Raw genomic sequence first — 7,258 nt, forward strand, 5'->3', positions numbered from 1 at the left:
TCGTAACATTCCCTGGCTGAGCAAATGCGGCAACCCAGTCATCAGCACTGAAGGCAACTGAGTTCATAACCTACATCCTGACTGTTCTGAACAGGAGCTGTGGCCACCCAGTGATTTATTTCATGGAAAGCCTTCCAGGAAAAGGATTTAGAAGTTGTTGGAATGCATGTATATTTTTGTGTGTTGAGTTTTGGGGATATTCTTCTTTGATCTAGTTGGCAACATGAAACGATATGAGCTGAGAGCGTGGGCCGTTTGGGTTTCCAACTTTCTGCATGTACGTTCTGCCTCTTTTCACGTTGTTATAGATGATCAGCCTACAAAACTGTGCAGTGGTGATTGGGCGTGAATGTGTGAAGGTGAGTCCAGTGACAAATGAGGAAGCCTTGTGGTCAAGAGCACATCCACTGGGGTCTGCAGACCTGTGTCCCTACAAGCTGATTCCAGAGGGAGTGGAGTGTCTGGGAGCCACAGTTCTCTCGTCTTTCCTAGATAACCTGGGGTCTCACCAACTCTTAAAATTCCTCTATGCTTTTTTCTCACTTAGGATCTTTTTCTGTGTTGCTTCCACCAAGTACAGGGATGAATTCTGGATATTTGTTTTGCCCCGTTATTTGGTTTCATAGGGGTGGGTCTCTGAGCCTTTTCTTTCTCTCAAACTAGCCTGAAACCACTGGGTAGGCTTAAGACTGTGCTTCAGTTCTCTGCAAATCCACCTCTCCTTCTCCCACAACCCCTAGCATCTATCTTAGCACCCAGCATGTAGAGGGTGTTTAGTATGGCCTTTTGGTCCTGGGCCTTTGCTCTCTGGGGGGTGGGAGTGGCCACTGAATGTGAAGGAAGCCTCTGAGGGCAGAAGTTGTGTGTGTGGGAGGGGAGGTGGAGGTGGAGTAGCCAGAAGAGGGAGGAAGTAGTGGCCAGTGAAAAAGGGAGGCTAAACGCCCGCTCTGTTGTCCAGTCTGTGTTCAGGTGCCCCAGGGCTGCACTGAGCCTCGAAAGAGTCAGCCTGGATTCATGGCTTGAGGTGGAAGCGAAAGTGACTGCAGCCGCTTACACGAGGTGGACTGACCTGCTGGTCTGGTGCCCTTCCCTGGGCACCCAACCCTGCTGGGTGGTCTCTGTCCTGACCCAGGACCTGTGATTGACGTGAAGGGGGTAGAAGCCAAAGAGCTGTGGGCAAATGGTTTGCCTTGGCCCTGCTTGCTCGGAGAGCATGGAACACATCTGGAGGTGGTCCTGCTCCTCTCTGTCTGCAGTCTTATCCTAAGGATCTCATGGATGAAGGAATCTTGAAGGTACCAGCCCTGTTCTCAAAACTGTGTGTGTTGTGCTTGGTCATGCAGTGTGTCCAACTCTTTGCAGCCCCATGGACTATAGCCCACCAGGCTCCTCTGTCCATGGGGATTCTCCAGGCAAGAAAACTGGAGTGGTTACCATGTCCTCCTTCAAGGGATCTTCCCAACCCAGGGATGGAAGCTGGGTCTCCTGCATTGCGGGTGGATTCTTTCCCATCTGAGCCACCAGGGAAGCCTGTTCTCAAAATGGCTGCATTGAAATGGGCCTTTATTCCTATTATCTCGGTCCCATGATGACCACTATACCCTCCCTGGGAGCCACCCCTCACCCTCTGCCCTTGCACAGTTTCTCCATGCCAAGTTCCCTGAAGGAACAGGCTTACCCCTCCCCCTCCAACCTGAGATGGCATGGGGGTCTCTCGGATGCTGGATCCCAGACTCATCTGTGTACACACGTGTGTGTGTGTGTGTGTGTGTGTGTGTGTGTGTGTGTAAGGAGGGAGAGAGACAGACTGATCTAAGACTGGGCAGGAACAGAGGGCAGAGACAAGTGGAAATTCACAGGCGGGACTTGCTCTCTCTCTGCTTCCCTGGTCGTCAGCCCCCTGGAAGGTGACTGTCCTGGCTCGAGGAAGCTGGGCTGAGAGTGAGGTGTAGAGAGTGCTGGGACCCCCTCACGCTCCGCAGGTGGGCAGTGAGCTTCAGGGAGAGGAAACTGAGGAACAATGGCCCCTCCCTGGTTTCCAGTGTGTGGACAAAAATGGGCATCTGGGTCTGGCTCTGAGCCGAGCAAAGCCCCTGGGGCCATGCGGAGGCCCATCCTCCTACTTACTCCTCAGTGGCTTGGATACATCATCTCCCTTTTCACCGCCTCAATTTCCCCATCTGTAAAATAGGTATCCTACCACCACCCTCACAGGTAACTCAGATGAGACCATGGAGGAAGCAGCGCTTTGCAAGCTTTACTGTTCCTGCTGTAGTGGTGAGGGACAGGGAAGACCCCGGAGTATGGGAACCTCACGTTGCAGTGCTCTGTCTGCAAAAAGATGGGAGGAACAGGAGCGGCTGCTCTGGGGAAGGCAGTCTGGTTCTCACAAGAGTCTTGGATCTCTGTCCTTTTGTCCCAGGGCACGAGAAACCAGGAACTCCACGTGGCTTTGGGGTGGTAATGGTAGGTGGCTGAAGTGGACGAAAAGACAGGCAGAAGGATCACTTCCCTCATTGCCTCTGGTCCATCCAGTCACTTGCCCCTCTTCTCAGAGCCGGTGCCTTTGCTGTCTGGAGCAGCAGCTACGGGGGCCCTTGGACCTCCCAGCATAATCTTTTTATGGAGGTGGTGTTTGGGGACTCAGGAAGAAAAGCAGCCCTCTGGCATTGTCTTGGTCTTGGCTGCCCCTAAAAATACGATGTGATGCGGCTAATGAGAAAGCACAACAGGGCCGGCTCGGCATGACCTAATATAGCCTGGCATTCGAGCCCGAACCAGGAAAGAAACGGGGACTGTAATTGAAAACACAGCATGTCTCCCCGATAGGGTGGCAGGGTGCCTGCAGTGATCTGCATGGCAGGGCAGCCTGTGCGGGTCTGAGCAGAGGCCCGGGGGGCTCTCCTGGAGCTCCCAGTGTGGTGGGGTGGGGGCCCAGCTGAGACCACCCTGAAGCCTCTCGCCCCTGCTTTGACTAATTGGGTCAGTGTCAGGTTGATGAGCCCAATAAGCTCTTGTGGAGAGGAGTAGAGGGCTCAGTGCCAACTGGGGTTGTCATGAATCCCATTGCCCCAAGACTCTGGAGAGTGGCATGGACCAGCCTTCCCTGCTGTCGGGGCTGTGGTCACCTGGCTAGACTGGATTGGCTGTACATTGAGTCTCTAAGAGAATCTACCCCACCCTCCCGTCTCAAACAATGGACTGATGCCAACCTGTGAAAACCTGATGGTGACAACTCGGAAGTCTTATTCCTCCTCTGCCTCCCTACCACATAGATGGGGTCCCGTGGGTCAGCCGTGGAGCCAAAGGGCTCAGAGGCCACTCTGTGCTGATCTGTGACTTGGGTCTGTGGCGGGGGGAGAAGCCAGAACCAAGATTGAGAACCAAGGCTATGAGCGACCATCTCATCCCTGTGTGCCTGAGACTTTTCCTGGCCTTGGCATGCAAGTCCTGAATCCCAGGGAATCCCTTGGTCCCAGGAAAGCCAGAATGGTTGGTTTCCCTACGGCATTACCCCTGCTTCCCTAATAAACCAGTTTGTTGTGGGATCCCAGCGTGCTCTCTGGACTGGAGTCCCAGGAGACCCACCCCAGGTCACAGGGCTGTCAGCCGACAGAGCGGGGACTTGAATCCAGGCCTTCTGACCAAAAGCTCAAGGCTCTTTGCCCCCCTGCCTGTATTCCTCATGTCATCCATGAGGTCTCTCCAGTGTTCTTGGCCAAGGCCTTTCCCCAGGATGGAAGTGTTGGTGATAGAGCGGAAAGTGGGGCAGAGGAGGGACTTCCCAGGATTTCAGTTCAGGTTGCCTACTGAACCTTCAAACTTCATCTGTTTTTGCAGGAGGGCAGGTGGTGATCAGTCAAACACATTATTTGAATCCATACTCCCCTCCCCACCATAATAGACCGCTGGCCTCTAAACAGTCACTAGGGAAATGGTGGGGGCCCCCAACAGGGTTAGAGGGGGACACTGAGAAACCAGGGGAGTTAAAGGCTCTGGGCTATGAGACTTCAAGAGGAGAAGACTCAATCTCTGTCCCTAAGAATCTGACGACCTGGTTAGAAAAATGCAGTGGGCTGGCCTGTGGCTGCCTGGCTGTGGTGCCACCCAGTATACACATACACACACACACACACACTCACGCACACACATAAACACTCATTCCAGGGAACAATAGATAAAGGACTGGCTTACGGAGATTGTATTACTCTCACTTCCTTTAAAGAATTTATGAGTTCAAATATTTATTGAATATTTGTTCTTAAACATGTTGTTCCCTCTGTCTGGAACACACTCTTTTTCTCCCTCCTCCCTTATCTCGGCCCCATCCCTGCAGCCCAATTCCATCCATTCTTCTGGCCTCAGCTTAATATATCATATTTATTGAGCACTTAGTAGGAAGCACTTTGCACTGAATAACTCATTTAGTCCCAGTGAAAACCGTGCAAAGCTATTACACCCAGTTCACAGGTGAGGAAACAGTGGCTCACTGACTTGCCCAAGGACACGTGGATGTCAGCTGTTAGGCTGGGGTACAGACTGGCTTGTGTTTTCCCTGGAAGGAAGGCTTTTCCAATCCCCACCCCCCTGTTCCCCAAACCTCTGGTTTTTCCCTGCTGGGACACTTGTCACAGAGCTGTGAAATGCCTCGTCTCAGTTTCTCCCATGAGACAGTTCCTGGAGGCCTGCGACCCTCCTGGCTTCATCACTAGCTCTAGGCATTTAAAAAGAGCTTAGTAAAGGTGAATGGATGGATGATGAATGAATGGATGGATGGATGGATGGATGGATGGATGGAAGAATGGATGGGTGGATGAATGGACAGATGGAGGGATGGATGAATGGACAGATGGAGGGATGGATGATTTACTTCAACAGCTGAAGGAGCGCTGAGGCCGAGGTCCTCTGTGAAGGCCCTTGTTCTGTCGCTGTGGGGCACCGCACACTGGCCACACTGAGCTCTTGATGTCACACATCAACACAGCTCTCCTTTCTGGGGTGACGCTATAAATGTGAGATCAGAGAACAAATTGATTTTTAAACAGTGAAACTTGGACTATTTTTTTTTGTTGGGAAGAGTGAGTTCTTTTGTAAATTCTTAGGATAAAACAGATTTGGAGGGAATTTCATGCTTGTGGAGGCCTTGACGGGCAAATCTCAGCTTTCCCTCCCCTCCGCACTCCAACTTTCCATTACAATTTCTTCTCTGCTCTGGGGGGGTGTTTTGGTGGAAAATGTTGGAGAAGTGCCGCTCAGAGGAGTGGCTGGAACTCAGGGCTTGGGGTGATGAGATTCAGTGTAGGGGGGAAGGGAGGGAATTCCAGGGGAAGCGCCACAGGAGAAAGATGGGGAGATGGGAGCGGCTGAGGCTCTTGCTGGTCCCTGGAGCTGGGGGAGCAGCCTGTCACCGGCACTGTGACTGTCACGGGGAACGGCCTTGGCTTTGAGCTCGTCAATTGCTGTTGAAATAAATGCTTCGTAGCCACATCCTGAAGTACCACGGCAGCCTCTTGGAAAACCTCACACTATTTTTAGTCCCTTTAGCTCAAGAAAATGCCATCTCTTTTCCTCCCCACAAGCCAATTCACTGTTGTTCTTGCCTGGGTCGTAAAACCCCATTCTCCTTTTTAGCTCAGTGAAGCCAATCAGCCGTGGGGTGGAGTCCTCTGTTCATTTCTATTTTCCTATCTTGTGTCACTCGTTCACATGGGAAAAATCCAGCCATCTCCCACGTTGGGGCCCCGTGTAACCTTCTTTCTCGAGGAGACACGTGATTGTTCTGAATCACTTGGGGGCAGCTGTGAATGAAAGAACATCAGGACTTAGGGTTCGAGGTGCCTGAAGTTTGTACGACTGGGGCTCAACACAGAGCTTGTCTATTTCAGAAAGCATTTCTGAGGAGGAGAGGAGGAACCAGTGCCTTACAGACCGAGAGGAGCAAAGAGGGTGATTTTCTCCACTGGAAGAGTGCACTAATTCATCAGGAACCAGGAGCTGCCCAGTAGTCAGTCCTCTGCAGGTTACAAAGTGCTTTTCTGGAGTTGTCTATTTACATGTGTGCTTCTGCAACAAGGAACTATACACAAAACTGTGGGCAAATAGATGATGGAGGGGCTGAGTCAGTCTGGAGGGATCAGGGAAGACTTCACAGAGGAGGTGACATATTGCTGTGTCTTAAAGCCTAAGAAGAAAGGAAGACGTGATCCAGGCAGAGGGAACAGCATGTACAGACGCAAGGAGGTATGAAAGGTTGTGTGCTGAGGACACTAGGGGGGAAGTTGGGTCCAGAATTTGAACAGTCATGTGTGTTGCTGGAGGGAGTGGGGAGTTGTTGGCATATATTTTGCAGGAAGCTCACTCTGGAATCTGAATAGAGATTGAACCATTCTGGAGTGTATAGGTGGCTGTGTTGGGCACAGCCTATTGGATCCCTGTGTGAGACAACTGACCTTTTATTTTAAAGGTTTAATGGCTACAGCCTGGACAGGTGGCAGTAGGGAATTTAAGTCAACTCCCCAAATAGGGGCTAGCACAAGTGCCATCACCCCTCTCTTCATGTCATTGTCTGTGTCCATCACAGGCATTGCTAATCAATCACAGCATCATTCTCATGCTACAGCTGAAGAAACAGAAAGGGATGGAAAGGTGGGCCCAGAACCCCACCAAGTTAGGAAGCAATAGAGCCAGGACTGGTGTCCACAACCAGACAGATGTGGTGAGCTTGAGGTTCAGACAAACATGGGTGTGTATCCAAGGTTTTCCATTTATTGGTTGAATGTCTGGACTGCCGCTGATCTTCTCTGAGCCTCAGTTTCCTCATCTGTAAAATGGGAATCATACTATCCCTTCACAAGTTGGGTGGAATGGGATAATGAATGCTGTATGTGAGTTCAGCGCCAGGTAAGTATTGAGTGCACAGTGAATGGTAACTATCAGTAATATTAATAATACTATTATTTCTCATAGCTAATATACCATCTCTCTATATATTTCACAATCTTCCACCCTCCTCTTTACCTTAGCATCCCCATCTTTTCTGTCTTTCAACATGCTGTCAAGGAGGCTGGCTGCTGCTGCTGTTGCTGTTAAGTCACTTCAGTCGTGTCCAACTCTGTGTGACCCCATAGACGGAAGCCCACCAGGCTCCCCCATCCCTGGGATTCTCCAGGCAAGAACACTGGAGTGGGTTGCCATTTCCTTCTCCAATGTGTGAAAGTGAAGTCGCTCAGTCGAGTCTGACCTTTAGCGACCCCACGGA

General features: G+C 51.2%; 1 long non-coding RNA gene across 1 annotated transcript; it reads left to right on the top strand.

Annotated features, from left to right (window-relative positions):
- Positions 1 to 223: 223 nt before the first annotated feature.
- On the top strand, positions 224 to 7,041 carry LOC148776028 (uncharacterized). Its single transcript, XR_016038833.1, has 3 exons — positions 224 to 359; positions 959 to 1,295; positions 5,886 to 7,041. It is a non-coding gene; the product is annotated as an uncharacterized LOC148776028 (long non-coding RNA).
- Positions 7,042 to 7,258: the final 217 nt, after the last annotated feature.

This window comes from Moschus berezovskii, chromosome 12, assembly GCF_049115385.1.
Source record: "Moschus berezovskii isolate FMDL1 chromosome 12, NW_MosBer_1.0, whole genome shotgun sequence".
NCBI lineage: Eukaryota > Metazoa > Chordata > Mammalia > Artiodactyla > Moschidae > Moschus > Moschus berezovskii.